This window comes from Ambystoma mexicanum, chromosome 7q, assembly GCF_040938575.1.
Source record: "Ambystoma mexicanum isolate Mex_15411 chromosome 7q, UKY_AmexF1_1, whole genome shotgun sequence".
Classification (NCBI taxonomy): Eukaryota; Metazoa; Chordata; class Amphibia; order Caudata; family Ambystomatidae; genus Ambystoma; species Ambystoma mexicanum.
Window position 1 is genome coordinate 222,605,869 of NC_090941.1, and position 26,649 is coordinate 222,632,517.

Sequence of the window (26,649 nt, forward strand, 5' to 3'; positions counted from 1 at the left end):
GTTGGCAAAGTGCACACATCATTAGTAAATCACACATTCCACATGGTGATGTGGCTCACAGCCTAAAAAGAGACCAGTGTGACATTTAGTACAAAAGATGACTTCGCACACACATAATTGATGTATAAAGTTAATAACCAAATTGATTTGTTTAGAAGAATGAGATGAATGCGACAGAGCACCAAACTCACCTGTATTGTATTGCAACTGCAACAGAAAATATGGGACAAATCGCCGAAAATGAAATGATGCGAATCCCGCTTAATGAAACAAAAAAAATGATGCAAACAACAAAAAAACAAAAAATGGTCGCTGCTGCAGTCCAAACCCTGCCATCTCACACTCCAATGCCGCATTGGAGACTGCCTCATGCATGCATCTGTGCTGTCCCTGAGGGCCTACAGGGCCTCAAGAGTGTACTGCTCAATTGCTTGGGCAGCCCTCATGCTCTCCCCCTGAAGCTCAGCATGCATTCCCTCCAGCCGTGCATGTGCCGCAGCCCTGGCCCTGGCAGCTGCCTGATCCATAGCTTGGCACCTTCTGAACTCCTGCTGCTGCATGTGCTCCAGTTGGACTGTGGTTGACAGAAGGAGGCATTGCCTTGCAATGTTCCGCCCCTGCCAGATCAAGAACAACTGCTGCGCCCTCCATGCAAGAAGGCACTGGTGCTCCTACCTCTGCTTCTGCAACTGCTCCTGGTGCCTGGCAGCCCTTCTCTGGCATTGGGTCTCCCACCGTAGGGACGACCAACTCCTGCAGGGTAGTACATGGACAGCACTTACCTCAAGTGCCATGTCCACTTGCACCACCTGATCCTGGCAGGCAGACATAACCAAGCATGGTCCCACTGGAATGCACTCCGTGTCCACTTGTAGCCCAACTGACCATGAGACCGGCCCCAGACCAGCAAACGTGTGAATGTGGGACAAGGTGCTGGTGGGTGGTGGCATCATGGAATCCACACCACTGATTGTCTTGGGACAGTTGCTGTGGGGGAGGTGGGAGTTCTCTATGATACAAGGACCATGCATACCACAGCCAGCAGTGCACCAGCCATTTGCGACATCCCTAATCGCATCACTGGCATTCACAGACAGGACAGTCTTTGTGGATGCGTCCACACATGTGATCAGCCCTGTCGAGGATGTCGCAGGGACACTGTGTTTAGTGGAATCAAACAATGTGTCCTGCACACCGTCCTGTTGCAGGCCAATGTCCCCATCCTGCACATAAGTTGATGCCCACCCAGCAGCCACCATGCCCTGGTACACAACAGCACCCTCCACCTCCTCCACACTGGAACCTTGCACCACAGATGGCAACTCAGTTGCAACCGGCCTGTCCGTGGGTATGTCAGAATCCGCATGCACCTCTCCCTCACTCCAGGTCCATGGCAACATTGCTCATGTCTCTCCAAGCATCATCAGAGGATGTACCCTCAGCAGTCACCGCTCACTCAGATGATGTGAATGATGGGATCCGTTGCCATGGCCTACGCGTCCTCCGTGAATGTCTCAGCCTTGATACAGCCTCTTCCTCTTTGCTGGCATCCTCAACTGCATGTGACACTAGCTGGCAAGGGAAAGAGGAGAGGCTGGCATAGTAATGGCACAGAAGAATCACACTACAACTGCAACTGTCCAGCCTAAACAGATTGACAGGTGAGCATGTAATACAAGATGCCAACCATCTCCAGAATTAATTCATGTATCTGCGGGTAATGAGCATTCAGCACCCCTAGGCAACGTCATTTACTATGGACAACTGGGAACATGGGTGGGGCATACGTCAGGACAGGATCATATCACCAAGCGATGCCGCCAACATCATTGCACCATTGACACAAACATCCTCAGCCTCCACTGACCCAGGACCCTCCACCCGCACATGACCATGATGCATGTGAATGTGCAAGGTGGACGTGGCATACACCACGCACCCCACACTAGCCTACCACTGCATCATGGCAAGTCAGCAATCCATCACCACCAGCAATCAATGGGCATCCATGCCAAAACACACTTTGCATCAACATGCAACTGTATAATGGCACGGCGGAATACAAAGACCATCTTGGTACATCCAAGGTCCCCACACCCATAGGACACACCCACACACACCTAGTGCTACTATGCATGCACCATCAAGTCACACATCATAGTCACATCCATGCACATGTGTCATACCAATTTGCATAGCCATCACATCTCATTCACATCCTGCCGCATTGGACTGATAGTGTGGACTCACTTGCCGCCTGGATCTGGTCCTTCAGCAATTAGGGCATGGGCATGGAGTTACAGGGTTCGCCCTCTGCCCTCTGCAAGATCCTGAGATGGATTGTGGAAATCCTATGGCAGCCACGCGAGTGCCCCTCAGCAGCTGGTCTGGCCTTGATGGCGGCCCTGGCCTTTTTCTGGAAACGGATTCTCATGTCATCCCATCAGTTTTTTATGGCTTCTGGAGTGTGCATGGCCACACACTCCACATTGACAGCTCTTGCAATGTCCCACCAGATCCACTGGTGACAAACGTCCCAAAGATGCTGCTATGTGTGGAACAGTATGGTGTAGTGCACCAGGTCACACAGTATGGCAAATTCTTGACCAGGAAAGTTGACTGACCTCATGCGTGCAACCCTTGAGGTGGAGGACGAGGTAGCAGACATGTTCATCCAGATGCGGAAGGACCTGCACAGGGACTGGTATACACCTGTAACAGAGATAGTGTTGTCAGTACCTCTAATCTGATGTCGCACCAACTCCCAGTCTGTGCCCCACTGGGTGCATCCACACTTCATGGTGCCAAGTATCCTCAAGGGACATCATATCCCCATCCCTTCCCCAATGTGTACTCAGTCGTCCAATGCAAATCACCCACTGAATATGGCAGGACCGACCCCTGGTCATGGGCTGACACACTCACACATGTGCACACAATGTCCAGCTGAACATGTCCCTGCATGCCACCCAACTACGGTCAATTGCCAGCACCATCCATGCATTTGCTGCAGCATATCCCATATGCATGTGTGTATGAGTACAGGCTAACCAATGCTAATCACCTGTCCCAGCACAAGTAACCAGGCAACATGTGCGTATCATTGCATGTGTGTGCTCACACATGAAACACGCTGTGCCCCCCAACTGTGCCCCTCCAAATGAGTGCCACCATCCTGACCCAACCGGACAGCATGCATTCACAGATCCACCACTTGGCCATGTCCCATCCCCCCACTCACCTACAGTGAGAATCAACAGGCAGTGATGTAGCAAAGATTGAGCAATGCCACAGATGCAAAGCACTCTGAAAAGTACAAGATGCACACAAAAGATGGATTGCAGGACTGTCAGCAGGCCACGGTGTGTCTGGAATTGTTGCCAGGGTGCTCCCATCCCAAGCAACTTCGGATGGAAAACACGGGTTGGGGTTCTTCATGTAAGATATGCACATCACAGCGTGCAATCTGCGCAAGCGCAGTTTATTACGATGAAGGTGCGCAGGATGTTTCTGTGTATCTAATTCTTAACGGTCGAAGGACGTGGAACACTTCCTTGCTCAGTGTAACTGGAGTGGGTCGAGAACAGGTGGCGCAAACCCAGAACAGCAGGGATTGTTGGAATACATCTCGAAGGATCCAGAGATGGACAGGAGGGGGACAGGCAGAGCTGGGAGACCAGTGAAGGGGAGGGGTCCAATGCCACAATGTGTCAGGGAAAGGACATAACCACCATGTGCTGGGGATGCTTCACTGCCACAGACAGGCACCAGCACAGCTGCTGAATGTGACACTGGTGCCCCTACAAGCCAAGAGCCGCAAACACTCACTGAGAAGGGGCAGAGCTGGAAGCACACATTCACAGACGAGGAACTGCAGCTCCTCACTGAATTTGTGGAGGAAGTGCACTCCTAGATGAACCCCTGGGCTGGAAACACAGTGACACAGGCCCACCACAAGCGGAAGTTGCAGGAGGGGACGGAGCTTGTGTATGCCTGTGGGGTTGACAAGCGCACTGTGAAAGAGGTACATAAACACATGAATGACCTGACCAGGCGTACAAAGGAGAAGGTGGGAGAAAATGTCCCGTCTGCACACGCAACTGGTAGTGGTCCGCCAGACATTGAGGAACTCACACCTTTTCAGAACATAGCCTCTGGCCTCATCTCAAGCGAACAGGTTTGTTGGCATCGGTGGCATCGACACATTTAGACATGTTGCAGGCGAGTGATATGTGTGACTTATGCTTGTGTTCATGACGTCACTTTGCATGATGGCAAGGGGGTGTGGATTGGTGTTGCTGAGTGGCATGCACTTCTTGGTATTGAGGTCCAGGCTGTAGATACATGGGGGTGATGTAAACACAGGTTGCTTTGTGGTCATCGTCTACGTAGGGTAGTCCTCACTGCACCTTGCAAGTGTATATGTGAATGGCAAAGTCACCATGGCATTGTGTCCAGCTGCTGCATGCCAGCATGCACGACATCTGTGCCATGTCTGTGTGGTGTGTACTGTCAATCATGCGTGCACTGACATGGCTCCACCACTGCCAGTGTCTCATGCATGTTTCTGTCATTTGATGCTCAGGTCATACAGGGACCCTGGGACATGTGCAATGCCAGTGTACTGATGGGGGGCTCACCTGCTGCCCTTATGCTGGTTGCAGACTTCCTAGCCATGCATGTCCAGGATGCATATGTATCTGGGGAGTCTGTGCATGGTTTAACATTTTGTTGCATACCGGTGTCATCCGTGTGGGTCCTTGGCATAACATGCATGTGGTGCATGTGTGGGTTGGTCCCTTGTTGTAACCTTGACTGTGAAATTGAGCGGGTAGAGGAATGTCATCTTTACATTGCCTGTCCACAGAGGGATGGGATTGTGATTACTCTTTCCGATCACTGTACCTGTGCACATCCACACATGTGTACTTGATACACTGTTTGACAGGTTGCATCGTTGCCATCAGTGTGCCACAGTCTCTTGCCACCTTGGCACACAAGACTTACGTTTGCACCTATATCACTGTGTATCCATTCCATGCTCCTACTGCCATCATTCACCTACTTGCTCTTCTGTTTGGTCATGGGATTGTACATTGACTGCCCATTCATGGCCAGCTATAAGTTGGCATGTCTTTTGCTAGTGCTGCCACAAATTACACCTCCTGCTTGCACAGTCAGTGTGGCTACATGGTGATGTTGACATGTGTGGATTCTGTAGCATACACATGCATGCACATGTCTACATGCACCTCTATTAATGTTTGGAAGGCCATGCCTGATCGGTATTCATTGGCCGGCTGATGGTGTCTGCTTGTATTGGACATGGCACTTACTTGGCCTCATTATGTGGCACAGATGCCTATGTATTCCACTATCATCTTACAACATGGGCACCCTGATGGCTTACGTAACATGCTGTGGTTCCATGGTTGATGATCTACTCACCCATCAGTATGATAATGCCATGATGTGAGTTGTGTTCAGGGTGTCTGGGATGCAATGGTGCTCTGGCAAGGGTTGGCATGTTTGTGGGACAGGACTGTGAGAACAGCATTGGATTCTGTTGCATGTGTCCATAGTCAGTTTGTACTGCATGCGTCTCATGCGTGTCATGGATGGATGTCCAGATGTTACCCTAATTGGTGTTGTCTTACGTATTGTAGGTGATGCCGCAGCACATGTGTATTTTCCGGGAGGTGACATGCTGTAGCATTTATCATTCATGTTAGACGGTGGCATGTTCATGATGTGTGTGTCTTCAACAGGTATGAGGCACACACTACATGGCCACCCTGTCATGCTATTCTCGGGTAGTTGTGTATGGCCCAACTGGATTTGCCATGTTTCAACATCAAAGGCATTCAGGGATGTGGGTATGGTGTGAGTTTTACACTGGAGGATTTTCATGTGAAGCATGTGTGGACAAGCTTATTACGTGTGTTCTGGCCACTCGCCCTTTGGCCTGCTATTGGCATGGGCACTGCCTGTATTTTTATAACTAGAAAAGAAGGATCTCAATTGAGGAAAGTGAAAGTCATTAAAACATGTCATGGCAGAATCTATGAATGCGTGTCGGAGTCTACATCAATCTTACATTCCTCTATCAAAGGATTTCAGTATTGAGAAATGCAGAATTCAAGCTACGATGGAGACGTTTTTTCCAAGCACCTGCAGACGTAGATTTCAGTGACTAAAAACTCATCAATATAGCCTCACCCACAGTCCAAAATGATTATTCGTCCAGTGAAATGTATGCTTGAGGCAGCATGTAAGAAGACTTCAAGGGGTTGAATATTGCATACTCAGGTCATGTACTGCAGACCATGCATTTGTCAATGGTTTAGGCAGCTATGGTTCTTCATCAAATTTACTTAACACAGCAGATTGTGCAGTGAGATGTTATGGCATATACATGTCCAGATTAGATCTGTTGGGTATATTGTGTAGATTTGGGACCTAGTGGTATTTTCTTACCGCCAAAAACAAAATAATTTAGTAATAACCACTCCTTGTATTTAGATTGGGTTTGGTATTATAGTGGTATAGTGGCTATGCATTATTTCAGTACACAGATACATTTGGTTGGTATACATTTCGTTGTGGTATAGTGGTGAGCATAATTTATTTGTTTTATTTGTGGCCCCAATGTACAAAACCCCTTTCTTTTGTTCTTGTGATCTCTAGAGGCCTCAGGCTTCTACATTATTCAATAACACCACATTTTCATATGGAGTGCCACTTATGGCTGTTATCACTGATTTATTTACACCAGTGAGCTATGCTTACATAAAGTATTCACAATAACATGTGGTGTTATCACTAATTTATTTACATTAGTGAGACTATGTTTCCATAAAGTATTCACAGTAACATGTGATGTTATCACTAATTTATTTACATTAGTGAGACGATGTCTCCAGAGGCCTCTCTCTGCTGATTCATATATGCCCAGCAGACTATTGTATTATATTCCACTCAGAAGACACACACATACATATACACTGAGTGGAACCACTCACACAGCTATGTATAATTGCTCATAACATTACTGTATCTACATAGGCAGTTTGGCACATATATTACCTAATAACCTCTCCTTTTATTATGTGATATGGGCTAAATGCACCAGAGAAAGACAGAAGCAAAAAAAACCTTTACACATGTTGTGATTTATACCAGTTTCATTTCAAAATCATACATTACCAGCTTTGCGAGGCAGTCTTTTCTAGAATAAACAGAAGAGAAACAATTGCAAAAATACAAGGCATTTCATTAAATTCTTTGCAACAATAAAACGAACAGTACATCAATTGACTTGCATTTAGATGGCAACATTAGAATGTGGCATTTAAACACGGTGATTCCCCAATAGTGACTGTCGCTACACTGCCTGCCTAATAATAAATCATTTGTCCGTCACAGCAAACTCACTCCATTCGTATATTTACCAGCTATTTGTAGCTCTCCCACACGCGATCTCCTGGCTTGTCGCCTCCGATAAGTGGCTCAGGGTTTTCTTTTTAAAGTACCCAGCGAGAACATGCAGTTCCAATCTGCAATCTTCTGTTCTCAAGCCGGTGCTAATTGACTGGAACCCCAGTCTCCGAAGGTCAGCAGTGCACTGGAACAACGCCTCCCAGCAGCCCAGCCAGGCAACCCCACAGAAACTCCAGCCAAGACTTCACTGAAGCTCTGCAAAATGTCCACTAACTCTGCTTCTCCCCGAGCTGCTTCAAGAAACCTCTGTCACAACCCTTAAAATGACATGTACCCTATCAAAGTCCACAATAACCTATCCTCCTTCTTCAACAATGGCTTAGCTTATACAGTTTAGAAACTGTATCTACTCATTTCCTGGCATGCAGATTTTGCATCCAGCTAACACAGTGAACAGAGAAAAAAAATGAATCCAAGTGCAAGTTTAAAATGACTTTCAGAGCCTGTCTTTTCTACCTCATGTTCACATGGAGATCACATTATGATGTTATTTGATTAGTATTGGTAATTAATTAAGTATCTAATGTGTCTCCTGTAATTGAGGCATTTTCAATTGAGAGAAAATGGTGTTCTTTTAAACTAAGTATTGAAAAATGTGAAAAAAATGATGTTCATAGATAGCCTGTCTTCATACACCTGTCCAAATGTTACCCTGACAACACGACTTGCTGTACCACCTTACAGCTATAATGTGATCCCATGCAGTGGCTCTGCTCTCCAAAACATGCTAAATTATACTACAGATCTGCACAGCAATGCATGGCACACATGATAATGAATGCGTCTGAGTATATTTACCTTTGTACATTTCATCTCAACACATAGCCACACATATCTGAAGTGTTATCATGACATGTTTACACTGTTAATCAGAGATCTCTTCTTGGGTGACCCGGCTTGCGACACTATCACCCAAGTTATTATTTGTTTTATTATTTGTATTGCGCACCAGACCCGAGGGTATTAGGGCGCAAGGCATAAGATAATTTACAATTTAGTAACACATCAGGGTAATACTATACATACACGTTATACAAAACAGACACTATGTGCAAGCAGAAGAATACAAAAAAAAGAAACATGGGGATGATCTAGTCAGGTAGGGACAAATATGGTAGATAGTCAGTGATATGACTGATGACATTTGAGGTCTAGGCAAATATAAACTCTAAGTTATTTACATAGAAGCAGCGAAGTTCAGTTCTTGTGTCAGGAGCAGGACTTACTTATCCGAGTTTTTGAGCCATTTTGTGAGGTTCAGGTGGAAATTTTGGTAAGGTTGATTTACTCTTATTGGAGGGGGTAAAGAGTTTCCTAATTGGGCGGCCTTGACCGGTAAGCTGCTACCCCCAACTCTAGACAGCTTAAATCTTGGGACTAGGAGGCAATTGGAGTAAGATGATCTGGAAGATCTTGTAGTGGATTTCCTGGAGAATCTTTCGGTCAGATAGCAAAGTGCTGCGTTGTTCAGGCATTTATATGTGAGTGAAGCGGCTTTTAATTTGATTTTGTACAGTGTTGAAAGCCAATTATTTGAACTTCTAATCTCAGAGATATGTTCTCTCCTGGCAATTCCCAATACTGCTCTAAGGGCATTGTTCTGGAGGAATTGGATTTTCTTAATGGTTTGTTTGTTAGCCCCTATGAACAGTGTGTTACAATAGTCTAACTTAGATAAAATGAGCGCTCTGGTCAAGGTAATACAACTGTTGTTGGGCAGGAAGGGTTTGCCTGCTCTAATCAATTTGCAAGTGTATGCCGTGACCAAGGCTATGGCATTGAATTGCTTGTTGAGGGATAGGGTAGAGTCAAGGTAAAAACGCATGGTTTTCACCTCCTTATCTACAGTGATAATGGGGTTGTCGATATTAAAGGCATAGTATTTGGGGCTCAATTCTTTAAGTGTTGAGGTAGCCCCAGGATGATGATCTCAGTCTTCTCATCATTCAGGCATAGTCCATGCGTGGCCATCCATGCCCGGATGATGAGATATACCCTATTCACCAAGGCCAAATCCTTATCATAATCCCCAGTAAGTGGTAGGAGGATCTGAGTATCATCTGCATAGTTAGTGTAGGTGATACCAAGATGATCCAGATCATCGAAAAGGGGCTTCGTGAAGATGTTGTATAGAGTAGGTGAGACACAAGATCCTTGGGGCACTCCACAGGTGATGGGGATAGGGTCTGCAGCAGTCGTGGGAGAGAAGACTCTCATAGTTCTATTACTTAGAAAGGTTTGTATCCATGTTATGGCTTCTGCTGAAAAATGAGCAGCGGAGTCCAGATGAATGCATAAGACCCCATGGTCCACAAGGTCAAATGCAGCCGATTGGTCCAGGAGAAGAAGGAGGGCTGAGTTCCCTTTATCCCTAAGTTTGTCAATCTGGGACTTCAGGTCGATAAGAGCTGTTTCGGTCCCATGCTGAGGTCGAAAGCCTGATTTGGTGTGATGCAAGTAAACAGTTGGATTCCAGGTATTTTTGTATTTGTGAGTAGGCCATCTTGTCTATGATTTTTAGAAGAAAAGGCACAGTTGTAATAGGTAGGCAATTAGTAGGTATAGAAGGGTCAAGGGTCTGTTTTTAAGTAGTGGAAGCACCCAAGATTCTTTAAGGTTGGAAGGGATGGTGCCTGAAGGGAATGATGCATTGATGAGTTTCGTGATGAAACTGGGCAGATCTCTGGCTGCATCCTTTATGAGTTGGGCAGGGCATTAATCACCCTGGCAGTTAGACGGTTTCAGTGATAGGATCATTTTTTCAGTTTTGATTATGGTGACTTTCGAGAACTTAAAGCGGAGGGCGACAGCAGTGTTGTTAGGTGGTGCCGCGTAGGTTGTAGGGTGGTGCTACTGGTTAGTAAGGCTTTTTTCTTGGTAATTTTTGTTTGTAAGGCGGTAACTTTATTAGCTAGTGCTTGCTGTATGTTGGAACACCAAGGTTCATCTTTTATACAGTTGTCCGGCACTGGAATGGGGGCTACTAGCTCTTTCAGTATAACAAAGAGTTATTTCATGCTGGATTTGGCTTGGCTATTCTGGAATTGTAAGTTTCACGTTTATCTGAAAGTATTTCATGTTTACAGAGAGCAGTTATAGTGCTGAGGTTTGTCTTATTTTCCTCAGAAGGTAGTGATCTCCAGGAAGCCTTGCATTGTCTTTATTTTATTCATAGTGTTTTCAGTTATGGTGTGTACCATGAATTGAGGTGGGCTTTAGGTTTGCTTTGTCTCATTTTAAGTGGCGCTATTGAGTCAAGTGACGTGGTCATAACTTGATTATATTCCTTGACCAGTGCATCAGGCCCCAAGTTATCAGAAAGTGCATTGAGTGTGGGTAGAATGAGAGGGAGTAGGTTGTCGGGGGTGATATTCTTTTTGTTCCTGGTAGGTATAGGTGGAGTTGTAATGGGTTTTACAGTTGCTAGGGTGTAGGTTATAAGGTGATGGTCTGACCAGATCTGGAGGGATATGGCAGATATTGAAGCATTGCAGTTGTAATCTGCTACCCAGTCAAGTGTTCTTCCTTTGTTGTGAGTAGGGTTAAGCACTTTCTGAGTGAGGCCTTGTTCAGTTAAGATATTAGACACATTAGATGCGTGCGTGTCTTTCGGGTCACTAAAGCCTAGGTTCATGTCCCCTAGTAGGAGGACTTGAGAGGAGTTTTTTTAATTATTATAGAGAATGTTGGAAATATCTTCCTCAAAAGTTCTGTTGTGGCCTGGCGGTCTGTATATCAGATGGATTGTGAGAGTCTGGGAGCTGTTCATAGTAAGCTTAGCTGTAAAACAGTCACATGATATGATGTCAGGTAGGGCTGGCACTAGTCTGATAGGTAGTTTGGATTTGACGATAAAGGCAATACCACCTCCTTGTGCTTCGTTTCTGTCAGCTCTTAAAATTGTGTAGCCATTAGGGATAGCCAGAGAGAGGGCTGGGCCTTCAGCAGCATGAAGCCATGATTCGGTGATCGCTAGGAAGTCGAGAGTTTCTGATGGGATAATGTTGGATATCTCAGTTGCATGTGCAACCAGCGATCTGGCATTTATTAAGTCACCCTTGATGTCTAGGTTGGTAGGTACTGAGGAGGGCGGGACTTCTATGTTTTGGATCTTAGAGATAATGTGATTGAATGAAGCATATGCTGGCAGAAAGTTGTTGTGGCATTCTTTACTGTTATTGGGGATTTTAGTAGGTAAATTGGTTGTTCTACTGTTTGGACTGGCAAGGGTTCTAGCTTTATGTTCATATAATTTGGCTAGTCTTGTGCGGAGTCTTTAATTTCTAATGGTGGTGTTACAAGGTTGGGTGCCGTGCATGAAGGACAGTTGAGGTACGATATTGGGTTTAGCTGACCATTGGATATGAGTCAGGTTGTTTGTAGAAGTAGAAGGCTGGGCCATAGTGAGGCTAAGAGTAATAAGAGGGTAGCTAGCTGAAGGAATAGTGTATATGCAAACTGAGGCTATTAATGTGGCGGACGAAAGCAGAAGGCTCCTTAGTGTGCACATTTTAGGTATAGGGTCTATAGGGTCGTAAACCAGTGGGCACGATCACAGGATGGGCTAATGCAGATTGTCAAAGGATAAACTAAAGCAGATTGTCACAGATTATACTAGTGCAAATTATCACAGGATAGGCTAATGCAGATTGTCAACGATTAGGCTAGTGCAAGATACACAGGAAAGGCTAATGCAGATTGTCACAGGATGGGCTAAAGCAGATTGTCATAGGATGGGCTAGTGCAATTTATCACAGGACAGGGTAATGCAGATTGTCACATATTAGGATAGTGCACATTATCACAGGATAGGCTAATGCTGATTGTCACAGGATAGGCTAAAACAGATTGTCACAGATTAGGATGGTGCAAGTTATCACAGGAGGGCTAAAGCAGATTGTCACAGATTAGGCTAGTGCAATTTATCACAGGATAGGCTAATGCAGATTGTCACAGATTAGGCTACTGCAAGATATCACGGGAAAGGCTAATGCAGATTGTCACAGGATGGGCTAAAGCAGATTGTCACAGGAGGGGCTAGTGCAATTTATCACATGATAGGCTAATGCAGATTGTCACAGATTAGGATAGTGCAAATTATCACAGAATAGGCTAATGCAGATTGTCACAGGATATGCTAAAGCAGATTGTCACAGATTAGGCTAGTGCAAGTTATCACAGGGTCAGCGAATTCAGATTGTCACAGATTAGGCTAGTGCAAGATATCACAGGATAGGCTAATGCAGATTGTCACAGTATGGGCTATAGTAGATTGTCATTGAATATATTTTAATTCTGTACTTCTACAACAATTGTGGGCATGCATCTCTTCCGAGTGACTAGATGACAATTTATGTGTAGATGCATCCGGTATTACTTGATCTTCAGTTCTGTAACACTCTTTAGGGCATGAGTCTTTACACATATATGTCTGCATATGACATTCCAGGTCTTCTTCTGTTGCTCATGGCTGATTTTTTCTAAGATGGTACAGAAAAGTGGAATGTGGCTGTACTTCTTTCAACAGATTCAGAATTTGTGTTTTGCTGAAGACAGGTATTTTTGGATCATCATCTGTGCTGGCCCACCACCAGTGTTGTGTCTCCTGGAGACCTTGTGGTGTACCTCTTATGGTGCTGTTGCATGTGTCACCCATGTGGTTCCATGTGTTAATATCCCCGCAAAAATATCACCATACAAAAATATTGCCATATTTTTGCGGCAATATTAAGGCATGGAACCTGCGGGGGACACCCCTGCAACCCCTGTATTATTTTAAAAGGAGCAGGGGAGACGCCCGCAACCTCTGCTCCCAAATAAAACCTAATATGATCCTGACTAAAAATATCGCCTATGGCCGTTCTGGACAACTATATACAGTGATATTTTTGATGGGGATAATATTACCTGATACCACACATGTATGTAGTTTGCCCTGTGCCTCAGGCTGTTGGTCTTGGAAGAGCTGATTTTGCATTCCGGGCCACGTCGTTGGTGTGCCAGTTTCTGCCTGAAGAGGCCTCCTCCTCCCTTGCTTTGTGACCAATTGGAGCATCCTCTGCTTGACTTACTCAGAGATGTTATAACGGCTAATCTGTGGTACTGCAAACCAGAAGGGTCTACACACCAACATTTAAAAGGAAGGCCTTGACTATCACAATCCTTAACTGAATGTATCTGTTCAATGATCATCAGTGTCTCAAACAGTTTCAGCATGTACACTTCTTCAAATAAACATTACAATCCATAACAAATTCCAATAAACATGAGGTGTAATGTAGATAACATTTTAGGCACACCACTTCTTCAGATCAACCACTACAATTAAAAGAAAAGAAAAGAAAATCAAGCTCCCTAATCTTCAGCCGTATAAGATTTGATGAGTTTGGAGCAGATAATGTGCTTTCAAAAGAAGTGAGTCTGCACTAAGTAGTATACACCCTTTCACCAGATTCAAAACTGACTCGCAACTAGTGCTCAGCACCTGTGTTAAACTGCATCCACCAAAGGGTGCCTAATATTCACCAATTCCACCCAGCTAGGCGGTTTATAATCCTGAACATGACCTATCCCATAATCCATGAAACCCACAATCCATTAAAACAATGCACAAACGTACAACACGTATCGATATCACACATTCTGCTGACAACAAATGGAATCATGCGGCACCACGTCATATATGCATTGGGTCCTATCAGGGGTACTGACACAAGCAAGCAGCATTGTGGGTTGTGTAAAGATCCATAGAAGCTCGAAACTCTGAAACACATGTTGGTAAAATGTGAAGCAACTCAGTGTTAGCAAATATGTTCATAATCCATCATTTGCTAATGTTGATGCACCCTGGTATCGATTAATACATCATAATCACCCACCTTTGATTTTAGTTCTCACAATACTTTTAAAACTATTGCATGAACTATTGCGTCAAACTTGTTATTGGGGACAATGAAGTTCTTAAGAAACAATACGCAATTTGTAAATTGTATTTCCTTATTTTATCTTACATAGTCTTGTTTTTTAGGTTACTGCATCTGAAAGATTATAATTATATGTTTATGTTGTTTTACTTTTTATCTTTATAAATTGTGATAAAGATTTAATAAACTGTATGACATAAAACAAATATGCATTATAGGACACTATTTACTCTCCACCTTTCATTTAGTTAGAAGGAAAATAGTATTAGATAAATAATGCAAAACATGTCTTGTTGTGATCTTTTTTGTGAATCTCCTTTTTAAGCATGCATATCAACCTGCTCCATATTATGGATCAGTGTGTTGCGCTTCCTTTTTTCGGAGCTCCGTTCATTCGTGTCTCGTGCAATGGTACACGATGGTTAGTCACAATGTTATGAAGATCTTTATACTTCACACGGTTGACTCACTTTGATTGAAGGAGCAAGCTATCGAGGTTTAATTGAAATCTCGGGCTACATTTGAGCCATTCCGAATTGTGTATAAAATTGAGAGAGGAATTTTGAAGCTAGTGGTGCATGAACTGAAGCCATCAGCAACTTAACGACTAACAAGGAGCAATCTGTTCTTCGTGTCGTGGATTTACCAGCATGTGGCCCTGGAATGCATGGTGTTGTTTCAAGAAAATAGTTGTCTTTTCCCCTGAAGAAAGTTCATGCAATGACAGCCTGGAAGAACTGAAACATGTCGGGATTGTTTTATGTCATTTGAGCGATATACTCAATGATTGTATTTTTTGTATTGTATTGTTTTATTTTGTTTTAATGTTGTAATTTGAGTGTAACTATTTAGTGTATTTTTCGATTTTTCATCATGTATGTACTGTTTGGGTCAAAAATCAATTTGTATGAATGAATATTGTGCTTTCATAATTATTATTAAATATATTTTTTTAGAAAAAACCTTTGGGAAACATTGGAGTCATTCTAAGTCTATTTTTCCAAGACTATTAGTATGGTGAGGCCTAGTTTCACATACCTAGTCTAGTTTACATCAGTTATTTGGGTAAACAGGTAATGGGTTTGTAATACCCTTTCTCCTTTTTGATACATATATGTTAGGTCACCCTCTGACCGAGTGAGAGAGGGATTGTGTGTTAGAGGTGTTCAGCCTTTATTGAAGTTAACGCTTCGACTACAACATGGCTTGCAACAGCCGAGCTCTTCTTGCAAGTGCTTATGTGCTATTTATCCTCCCGTATGAGCTCTATACCTAGACAAGTGGTGTCTCCGATATATTCTTTCTCTCAGGGGCATTTGATGCCGTAACCCACACATGGTGACCAGCAACATCCCCTTTTTCCATGTGCTCAAGAATGATTGTGAATGCTTTGCAGTACTCATATCAGACTTCACCATCCAATCTCTCATATGTTTCTGTCTTTTGCATGCTATTATAGGTTATTAGCACATAGAGATCGGTATTGAACTACTCTCAACCAATCAGAATGTTCAGAGCACAGTCAATAACTGCTATTGACTTCATTCTGAAAATTCTGACTTTAAACGCATACGGGGAAACGACAATGCAAATTCCAAGTCTCGGGTGAATATCTCAGCAGCAATGTGCTTGCCTTGGAAGCAAGACAACACAGACCAACACAGGTTCAATCCGTGGGTGTGGCTTTGAAACCTCTCGGTATTAAGTGTGTTATAAATAACCTGTCATATCATGCAAGGTTTATTTCAACAAGACACTTCCTATTTGGGATGCACTTTTTTCGTGGCAAGATCCTATTTAGCACTCCTGAGGGAAAGCTAAAACATGGGAATATTCTTTCAGTTTCTTATAGATAAAATAGAGTTTATTTTTGCATGACCACAGTGCAAGCTCATGTAAAACACACACTAGTTCAACCAAATTTGCAATTAAAGTTCTTTGTTTATGAAGACTGTTAGGACAGTTTTTCTGAAGTGCCTTATTAAAACCATTCAAGTGAGGCAGTACAAGACTTCACTCTTAGTATAAGGCTGTACTATCTAAGTTTGCTGGTACTGTAGAAGAGCAGCCAGGCTTATTTTAGGAGGGAGAGAGGGCTGTAGAATCAGTACAAATGAAATTGTAGTACAAATGGGCCAAAGAAACACTGGAACACTGTGTATTGTAAACAAAAAAAATTATTTATACAAGTAGGCACAGATAAATCTTGGGGGAAATAAGTACTATCACATTATATATAACTACAATTATAAAAACACAACAATATGCTTGAAGGCACACAGACCAAAGCATTTAACCTTATTTGGAACACCTAACAGTAGTTCTAGGGAAGGCAATCCTTTTCATAGACATTCTGTATAGGTCACACCTATTCTTGGGGAGCAAAAAAAATGGTTACTTTCAGATTTCATTCAGTAATTTAAGGGTACCTACCAGTTGTATCATGACGCTCACTATCAAATCACATAATCAGTCAATTGGACAACATACATTTTGTGAATAGTGGAACGCCTATTCTAGGTACAGTAAAATCCTATAACTACATTTGTGATAACACACAGTCATACTAGTTGAGTAAAACCTAAGGAGTAATATTCAATTGCAGGTGTTTTTGAGATCAGTGAAATACTGGTTGTGATAAGCAGTAACTTGTGTAACTTATTTTTGGATGGCACTAGGAGCTATCCGAAACTGGCGGCAAGTATAAACCCAAGACTCTTTTTGTGTCTGTCTAAAACAGACCAGGGAAAGCAAAACCCAATGTTACACTTTATGAATGACTAAAAGTTATTCTAGGAAGGTAAAACTGAATGCCGACTTATTCTGGACAGACTAACAGCAAGTCAGGGAAGCAAGACCCAGTTGGGGAACACTCTTACAATAAGACAAACAGGAATAATAAAGTGAAACCAACAACATTATTTTTGGGAAGAGCCGCAACCAAATCACAGTTGAGTAATATACCCTTACCTCTACTTTCTGTTAGATTGGTGAAACAGTTTCTCAGGAAAGAAAGATGTTACATATACTTTTCAGAATAGTGCAACACACATTCAAGGTAAGTATGAACTTTTATAACTGTTCACTCTCAGAGTTACAGATACAAACCAACTTCTTTTTCAAGTAAGTAACTTTTGAACACATATTCTCTTTTCTAGGCAAAAGGCCCAATCCTTTAAACGTTGTTTGCTTATTCTTGGAGCATGAGTGTTCTCGGTGGAAGAAGGGGGGTCATTAGGGTCTAGTGTCTAATAGGCAGTTCAGGATAGGTTCTTAAGTAGCAAAAGACAGAGTTCCTAAGCAAGACTGTTCTTGTTTTTAAAAAAAACTTTATTTATTGTTGCACACAGATAGGACACATGCACATTATGAAGTAATTAGAGATCATCAACACCAACATACGTTGCTGACCATATTATTCCAGATCATTGGCCTAAGTTTTGTCCAGTAAGTATTGTTTGTATCTGGCCCATATATTCCTTGGTCTAGAGGTGGGCTGCACTGAGTCTATATATAGTTCCTTCGTATCGTTTGTCCATAACATATCCCTTTCCCATTCTGCCTTCGTTGGGGGGATATTACTTTTCCACTTCATCAGAATCGCCAATTTAGCTATCACTAAGGAAGACTGTTCAAACAGGTGAGTATTTTACTTTAGAGTTAGTTGAGGGTCCAGGGGCTTCATGAAAGACACCCTAGGAGGATTCCAGCTGTTAGACTGGGTGAACTGGACGAGAGGCCTCCCAATCACAGAAAACATCCCAAAGCTACGCAAGAATGAAGAGACTTAAGGTAACTAAATACCCAAGCCAGCGCAGTACCTCAGCACAGAAGAAGATTTTTCACCAGGAGGACTTCAGGATCTGGAGCCAAAAACTTGGTTGGTGGATTCCTTGTTGTGGTGACTGAAAACAGGATCTTGGAAGGGACTTTGCAGCAGGGATCAATGGAGAAGGCTCTAGGCAAGGTTTTCCTTGCAGCAGGATGTGGATTTGGTGCCTTTTTCAGGAGCACAGGAGAAGGCAGAATATTGCTGGTCGGATTCTCATCATTACACATGTCCAGTACTCAGCTAAGTGGAATGGACTTCATTCATGTCCCTCTAGATCCAGCAGGATTTCCACAAAGTTTCAGTGATATTCGGAATTCAGAAGACTGTGCACTGCACAATGGCTCGAGATCCCGGGGTATTGGGGTATTGCAGCACCGCAAGGTTGCAGAATGGCATGGGATGGCTCAGAATGCAGGTCTTCTTGAGTCTAGTGGGTCCACTAGGCTCTGGGTCAGAGTCATCATTTTTGGAGTTCCCAGGTTGATTGAAAGTAAGGGCTACAGCAGGCTCAGGTTACATAGCAGGCTCTCCGATCACTGAAAATCGTCTCAGCCACTTTTACTTCATCATCCTCTTTGGTTTTGGTTCCAGTGGTCGACTTGTCTTCCGCTTCCAGTTTCGGAGTATTTAACAGGAACTACAGCAGAACCTCTGCATTTTCTCCCTGTATTTTACAACAAGGGGCGGTCTGTTTGTGTAATCAGGACATCCAGTCCCCCACTGGGATTTGTCGCCAGGCAAGGAGGAAGACAAAGGGCTCTGGAGTTTTGGACTCCTCCCTCACTTCCTACCTTCACAGACAAACTGGAGCCTGGTCTGGGTGTCCAGGGTACTCCCGCCGAAGATAAAAATCACACAAAAGAATTTCCCACCCTGGATGTCAGGAGTAGGAAGAAGGAAGGAAAAGAAACACTAAAATGGTGTAAAAACAAGACAGGGTCCATTTTGATAATATGAACACCCTTTGGTGCCTTTACTGTAGCTGTGAAAACAGCCCTCGGTAAAGGTGAACAAATTATTAAAAGGTATCACTGCCACCAGCCATTAAGGCAAGCTTGTCCCAGTGATAGAATTGTTACAGTGTTTGTGTGAAAGGGGATACATTGTATGTCCCCAGCACTCCACATACATTGGGGTGTTCTGGTTTCACCAAATAAAATGTAAAAGGGATCCAAATATCCTTCCTACCCTTGGGAACTGTAGTTCTCTCAAGGTTAGCCAAAGAAAGTTAAACGGGGAGCCCTAGGGCAACCCAGCAACAACAGGCACTTATTTCCAAAAAGTTGTCAAAGAGGATAACTTTTAAAAAACACTATGGAGAGTCTAATAAATGACACCCATAAAAAGAGTACACGATTCAGTGCGTGTGGAATAAGGTTCCCACTCGCAGAGGTACAAGGAAACATTTTCCATCAGTAAATCAAAGAGTTCTGGAGTTGACACAGACAAGGAAGGTTTACCATTAATATGAAAATACTACCTAACAAAGACAACCTTGCAATTTAATCAATACAAAATAATAACACATTTAATCTGCTAACACACTTTGCCTATTTATTTTACTCAATATGAAAGTAACGTTTTTACTTCTCCAGCAAAATTTCAAAACATGCATTGCTACACTACCATTATGTGCAAATAGCCTTATAGAGCTTGGTTGGGTTGATTATCGCTTGGTATAATGACCCTTCCCCAACTTATGACGATGGGCTTTGCCTTGGGACATAACTTTGTAGTGGGTCATTATCCTGTGATAAGGACCCCACAATTGCTCGATGAGGCTATATTGAGGACAGATTCTATGGGGGTAATTCATAATGCTGTGGGGTTCAAAAGTGAGGTGTAAAGACCAGATGTTAGCCATGTATGCTTTCATTGTTCACTGCAGGGCATGTTCATGCCCTTCTAAGATTCAGGAGGGGCACAGAGCTGAGCCCGCATCTCTGCTTTCTTTTCCTCTTTTGTCTTGGAGGACCACACAGTTTTACACTTGTATGTGATGGTCAAGCAGGTGTAAAACTAGTGGATTCCTGTGAACTACACATCACATTTGCTCCTGGTAAATAGAAGGCAGATTCCATAGGAATACATAATAAAACGCCACCTTTAAAGCACTATTTGCAGGTTGCAATTTATTTGTTAGAAAGCAGAGCCTAAAAGTAAAGTATAAAAGCGATTTGGTTTTAATTTAATCTTGAAAATTAGGCCCCACTTTGTAAATGATGAACATTGGACGCAGGAGATCCAACACTTAAGAGCTAGTGCTGGCAGGCTCATGCATGCAATTTGCATTTCCTTTCAAATGAGCTCCTTTGCAAAATAGAACCAGTTACCAAAAATGTGTGACCAGGTTCTCACAATATTACTGACTTCACGTGCCAGAGGTCCATCAGTTTTTGTAAATGGCAGGTATGGTGGCACTTTAGAGGGCTTGTGCTGTAGCAATCTTTGTCATTAATGAGTCTGCACCCTTAGACGTGAAGCCTTCACAATGGAAGAGGAATATGCATGCCTAAGTCACCTCTGGTGAAAAACATTAGATTCCACCTAAAATGCAGAAACAAAAATGTATATACATTTTTTAAAAAAAATGTAAAAAATCATAATAGGGCGTACCTTTTAAATTCTGAATTAGACTTCTCGAATGATATGAGTCCTCATCTAACAATGCATTAAAATCAGTGGGTTTATGGGAAACCTCTGTGAAAAACTAGCCAGCTTCAAAGCGCATCACTGCATCCCAAACACATTTTGTGGGAGTATCTTTATTCATTGGACATGGTATCAATCTATCAATGGTGTTAAGCCATTAAAAAAAAATAATTTCATTAATTAATTAATTAAAAACAACTCCTGTTACACTCTTTCAAAGCCTCTACATACCACAAACAAGCCACAAACGTACCACCACTCAACACCACCCCATTGCATCCAGAGGGGGGATGTAGCAGTATGCACCTCCCGTGCTTGGCCTACTCAGAGCTGCAGGATGCATTGTGTGTGTGTTCAATGAGGGCTCCTGTGTAACTTTATTCCTATTGAACTGATTTGATTCGTGAACGGATACAGTGCCATCTGTTCACAATGTCTATGTTAGTGGCATGTGGCACATATTACGGGTGACCAGAATGGATTGCAGGTGTGAGTGTCGCTGTTCTCAATTCACGCAGATGTGGATGGTTTGGGTGTAAATAAGCTAGATAGTTGGGCGCAGAAGGGGCTTCAGGTGGTCCTCATTAGTGGCCAAGTGTGAGCATGCAAACTGGTGTTTTCTCTAGTTTGGATCCCATTGCTGATTACCAGCTGGTGGTGCAGTGCTTTAGTTGGTGGGCATCGAGTATTTCCTGGTTTTAGAGATAATTCGTGCTGGATGTCACAACGATGAGTTGCTTGGCAAAGGTTTGAGCCCTTGGGTCACTGTCTGAGCCAGGTGGTTTCTGGTGCCTGGCATTTCTGGCTGACTCGGGCTAGCTGCAGGTGTGGCTGATCAGGCAATGTGTGTATGCGCCCCGGATAGTGTGCCCTGTGGGACTGCCATTGGTGGATGTTAGTGGGTTGCATCATTGTTGTGTGCCCTTGCCCCAGGAGTTTTGGCACTCCCTGGTCCTGGTGTCACAGGGTCAGTCATTTGTCGCAACGATAATAAAAGTAATAGCAGCATTAACACGACTAATTTGTATTGTTGAACAGCACTACATGCTGATTTCCTCTAACTTCAGGTAATTGTAATGACAGATGCCGTTATTAGCACATGTAATGGTACTGAAAAAAGGATAATGGACAGTTACATCTCTATGAGGAGTGTGATCAATGTCCATGACCATGATCTGTGATGGTAAATGCGCCTGGAGCACTTTGCATGGCTCTGTTGTGCCAAGGATTGCCTGGGAGGATGTATCCTCCTCCTCTGTTGCATAACATTAAGCCTACTATTAATCTCCATGTTTCTTCTGTGTTGGCTGCATGTATGTATGTTTAGTCTGGTAAATTCACAGGAAAACTCCTTTTATCATTCAAACAGTGTCAATATAGCACTCATGCTTGGAGTATGTCCTCGAGTGTACTAGGGATACATTGAATCTATGTAGAATGATAGTAGTAGTGTGTCATTTGTATAGCGCCTTTCACCATTAGTATGGTCACAACGCGCTAGATAATGTAGCACTTGTCTATGTTGTAGCTCAGTATACAGATACAGCTTGGCTAGCTAGGAAGCGTTTTCTGGATACTGTTACTTGAAGGTTTAGAAATATTTGATTGTCTAGGTCTCGATTCAGCCAAGATTCTGTTTTGTGTAGTGTTACTGCAACTCAGAAATGGTGCTTGACATTATTATGCTTAGAGAAATACTTGTATTGTGGGTGAAATCGACTGAGCCTCACGTTAAGTGTATACTTCCCAACAATGGCCCTCATTACAACCTTGGCGGAGGACAATGGTGCTATTAGCACCATGGTCCATGCCGCTAAGGTTGCAAATCCGCCATGGTGGATGGCGGAATTACCGCCCCATTCCAAGGTGAGTGGGGCGGTAATTCCCCATTCACCAAAGGCCCCTTCCCCATTCCCATTTTTGCCCCATAGGGCATAATGGGAATGGGGAAAGGCGATAATTACGGCACCGTAAATTATGGTGCCGTAATTATTGCCAAGGTCCCTTTGCGGCATGGCTTTTAACGCCTGCAAAAAGCAGGCGTTAAACAGCCATCCCGCAAAGGGAACCTTGTAATCAGGCGTTAAGGGTCGGCCCCGTTTACGGCGCCGTAAACCCCTTAACGCCTGAGTCGGAATGAGGCCCAATATGTTTTATTATTCTTTATTGAATTTTATTAGGACTATCGAGAGCTTTTTTGGACTTTCCCTATTGATTATGTGCTGTCATCAGTGTGAATGTTTTATATATTTATATTTATATTTATAAATTGAGTGCACGTGAATGCATGCCTAAGGATTTGTAGGTTGAATCAATATATTATTGATGATGTTGATATCAATTACAAAAATAATTGTGTAATTAAATGTCCTAGACCCCATCTGAATGCCATTCTGTGTTTTATTGGCCCCAAAGATAGAAGCAGTGAGAGGGACTTAGGTAAGGTTGATAGGCGCAAAAGACCTGGTTCAGATAGAGGGTGGCATCTACAAAGCTATTACAACAAGCATCGCTCTTTCATGTGAAAGAAAAAAAAGGGTTGAAAAGGCAGAAATGGTGGGTGAGTTTCATGCTATTACATGCCTAGATAACAGATGGGCTAGCATTCTCTCATTCCTGTGGATAACGTGCTCTCCACTTTTGTTATTTTCATTAACGTGGTGGTCGTGAGGAATTGGTTGCAAATACATATGTGCCAGTATGTTGTTAGTGCAAAAAGCAGCCTGTGCGGTCATGTGGAATTGGCTGCAAGTTCTGCTCTGGCAGAAGGCTTTACATGTGGTATTCTGAACAAAATGGAGCCTGTACGAGTTTGAATAGCCCACAGACTGGTGAAAGTGGATTGTTAATGAACACTGTAAGGGTTAAATGCATGGTTTTTAGTTCAATCTAAGGGCCGTACCAGGAGTTCGGACACCTGAGCACTGAGTAAACGGTCTGAGCACATAGACGATACTAAAAGAGTTTTATCTGCCTTTAACTCCCAATCATGTGGTTCCCATCTTCATCTTGTAACCTGGCTTGCAACATTATGTGTTACTACTGACTTCTGCAATTGTATTTGGTCTCCCCTCTTCCTTCTCCACTCTTTTTGACTGCTTACTCTCTGGTCTCGCCTCCTCTTCCTTTCTCCCTTTTCCTATCTCCTCTCCTCCCCTTACTTTATTCAATGCTTTTACTCTATCAGAATTGTCCCTGGACTTAGCATGATAGCAACGTTGTCTGTCTCCTCACCCCTCTCCTTATCCCACCCCCTCCAGCACTATGTGAAATGTCGTCAGGCCTAGTATGATAGTCGCTTGTTTTGTTACTCTCCTCCCTTTCTGAACCCCTCTGCCTCACCTTTTGTTTTTCTCCCGCTCTATCAGAAATGTTGTCAGACCTAGTACGCTAGTTGCATGTCTGTTTCAATTTCCTTCCCACGCTCCCCCTCCCTTCCTTTTCAATGTCTTAGCTCCTGCACTATCTGAAATGTTGTCAGGCCGAGCGAGTATAATAGTTAATTTCACATCCTTACTGTTCATGGCTTGTAAGAATGTTGTATTTTCCCTTGTTCTCTCCCTTGCCTTGTAGCGTTTTGAAACACATTGTGTATAGGCGCTATATAAATAAACTATCATATTATACAGCCTGTGGACAGTTTCTTTAAAACCATTATATCCCATGTTAAAAATACGATTTTTCTATTTGAAAACTGCATAAAAACCACAAATAGATATGTTCGTAAGGATGCCTTTTAATTAGGTGTTGTACAGGGGAAGGAAATGTAGACTTAATTTAGGATGAAAAGTATGTTTAGCTAAATTGAAGATTTACTTGGAAATGAAGGGTATGGCTATAGAAGTGGGCCTGCTGGAAATAGGTTGTGACATAAGGAGTCATGGAATTTGTTTGCACGGTTCAAAGTGACTTTGCACTGCTGAAAAGAGACTTTGCACTGCCGACACAAACTCTGATTCATGGAACTGTGCAAAGAGTATTTTTGAAGTGCAAAATTAGTACAAAGTCATTTTGTACTGCAAAAATGACCACTTGAACTGCACAAATACGCTTTGCACAGCTCCATGAATCAGGGTGTCTGTCTTGAGTGCAAAGTCACTTTTCAGCAGTGAAAGTCACTTTGAACCGTGCAAACAAATTCCATGAAACGGGTGAAAGGCCTGTAAATAGTTGTGGTAGTCGAGGGAGGGAGTTTTGATGGATGAGGAAGTTATTGGTTTAGAAGTGGGAGGAAGTTTGACAGGAGTGTAGACAATTCATTTCGTGTGACGGATTAAAGAGCCAAGTAGCACCTGATTACGTTTCAATATCCAGTTACTGCCAATATTTCATGACTTTCAAATCCAGTGTTGGCTTAATTTTGCACTACTGTCACACAAGTGAGTGGTTTGTTCACATGGTACTGTCCTGTGTTCCACTGCTGATTGCTCACGCCAATTGTGTTCATTCCAAGCAGGGAGCTGGTGCACTACGTAGGCTCTATATTTGCGCCAGCGTCTGCAATTGTCTCTGAAAGGAGGAAGAATCAAGAACTGTCTTCAGACGTGTTTGCATGTCTAGTTACGTTGCCATCGTCAGGCACATTGTATTAACATGGTCATTGTACATCGCTTCAGAGCAGGTGGCGTGGTTTCTTCCTGTGATTGATTTGGTGGTTTTTAGTTTTTTTTTTTCTAAATGTCAGGGTTGCATGTCGCTGGCCAGTGTCATGTGTGCAGATTGTGAAGGCATTTGCGGTCAGTTAAACTAGGCCTTCTCTCCCTCGTCGGCTGAAATGAAATCAAAAAGTCAAACCTTACCTTTACCTGTAGCGTGCATGGATGTTCTGTGTGGAGAATGCCACAGGTTTATGTTGTTTTCGAAATTATTTTAGAGAAGTGACCGAATGTATTTAACCTATTTAACCTAAAAAACGAAATTCTCTTTTTTACTTTTTCTACTTTTTTTATAATACGGTGAGACCCCTTGCAGCCCCTCTTACCACTCCCTAACCTAATGTATAACCTCATTCCACACCCCACCTGTATGCAATATACATATACCATATTACCTACCATTTTCGGTCCAATACATTCTGTCACTCCTCCTTAGGTTGAAATTGTATTTGGTGAAATCTAGGGCAACAATCAGTTTCCCCCTTGCTTTCCATTTATGATGGACACAAGTTATTGATGGCACTCTGCACAAGTTTGCCATGCATTGTATTTATAATACATGAGTATGGCGGATTATTCATGTGGTATTGAAGCTGGCAAATATTGATACTAGCTTTGCTGGCCCAATGCAGATGATGCTCTCACTGCAGCTTACAATATTTGCAATTGGTTATTGATGACTGTTGGAGGAAGAGATTGAGAGGTGCTTGTTAATTTATTTACAACTAACCCATTCCTAAAAATCTTGTTAGCCCATGTTGTTGCTTTTCATGTGTTTGCATCACATTTTCAGATTTCGAAGTTGTTAGAGTAGTCCTTCTTTTAGGAGTGCATTTGTCAGTGGATGGTGCTGGTGGATCATAAGATCTTATATTTTCTTGATTTCAGTCAACCCAGTCTCTTAGGCTTTTGTTACCCAAAAGGTTAACTGCAGAAAGTCATTGGTTGGAGACAGATGCTTAGTCATCAGGCTTTGCAGGTGCATCACGCAGACCACAGCTGGAGCTGCCAGTGCAGTGAATGCTCTTCAGCTGTAATGCATGAGATGGTGTTAACCTGTCAATCTCCAGTGCAGCAGTAAGTTCCA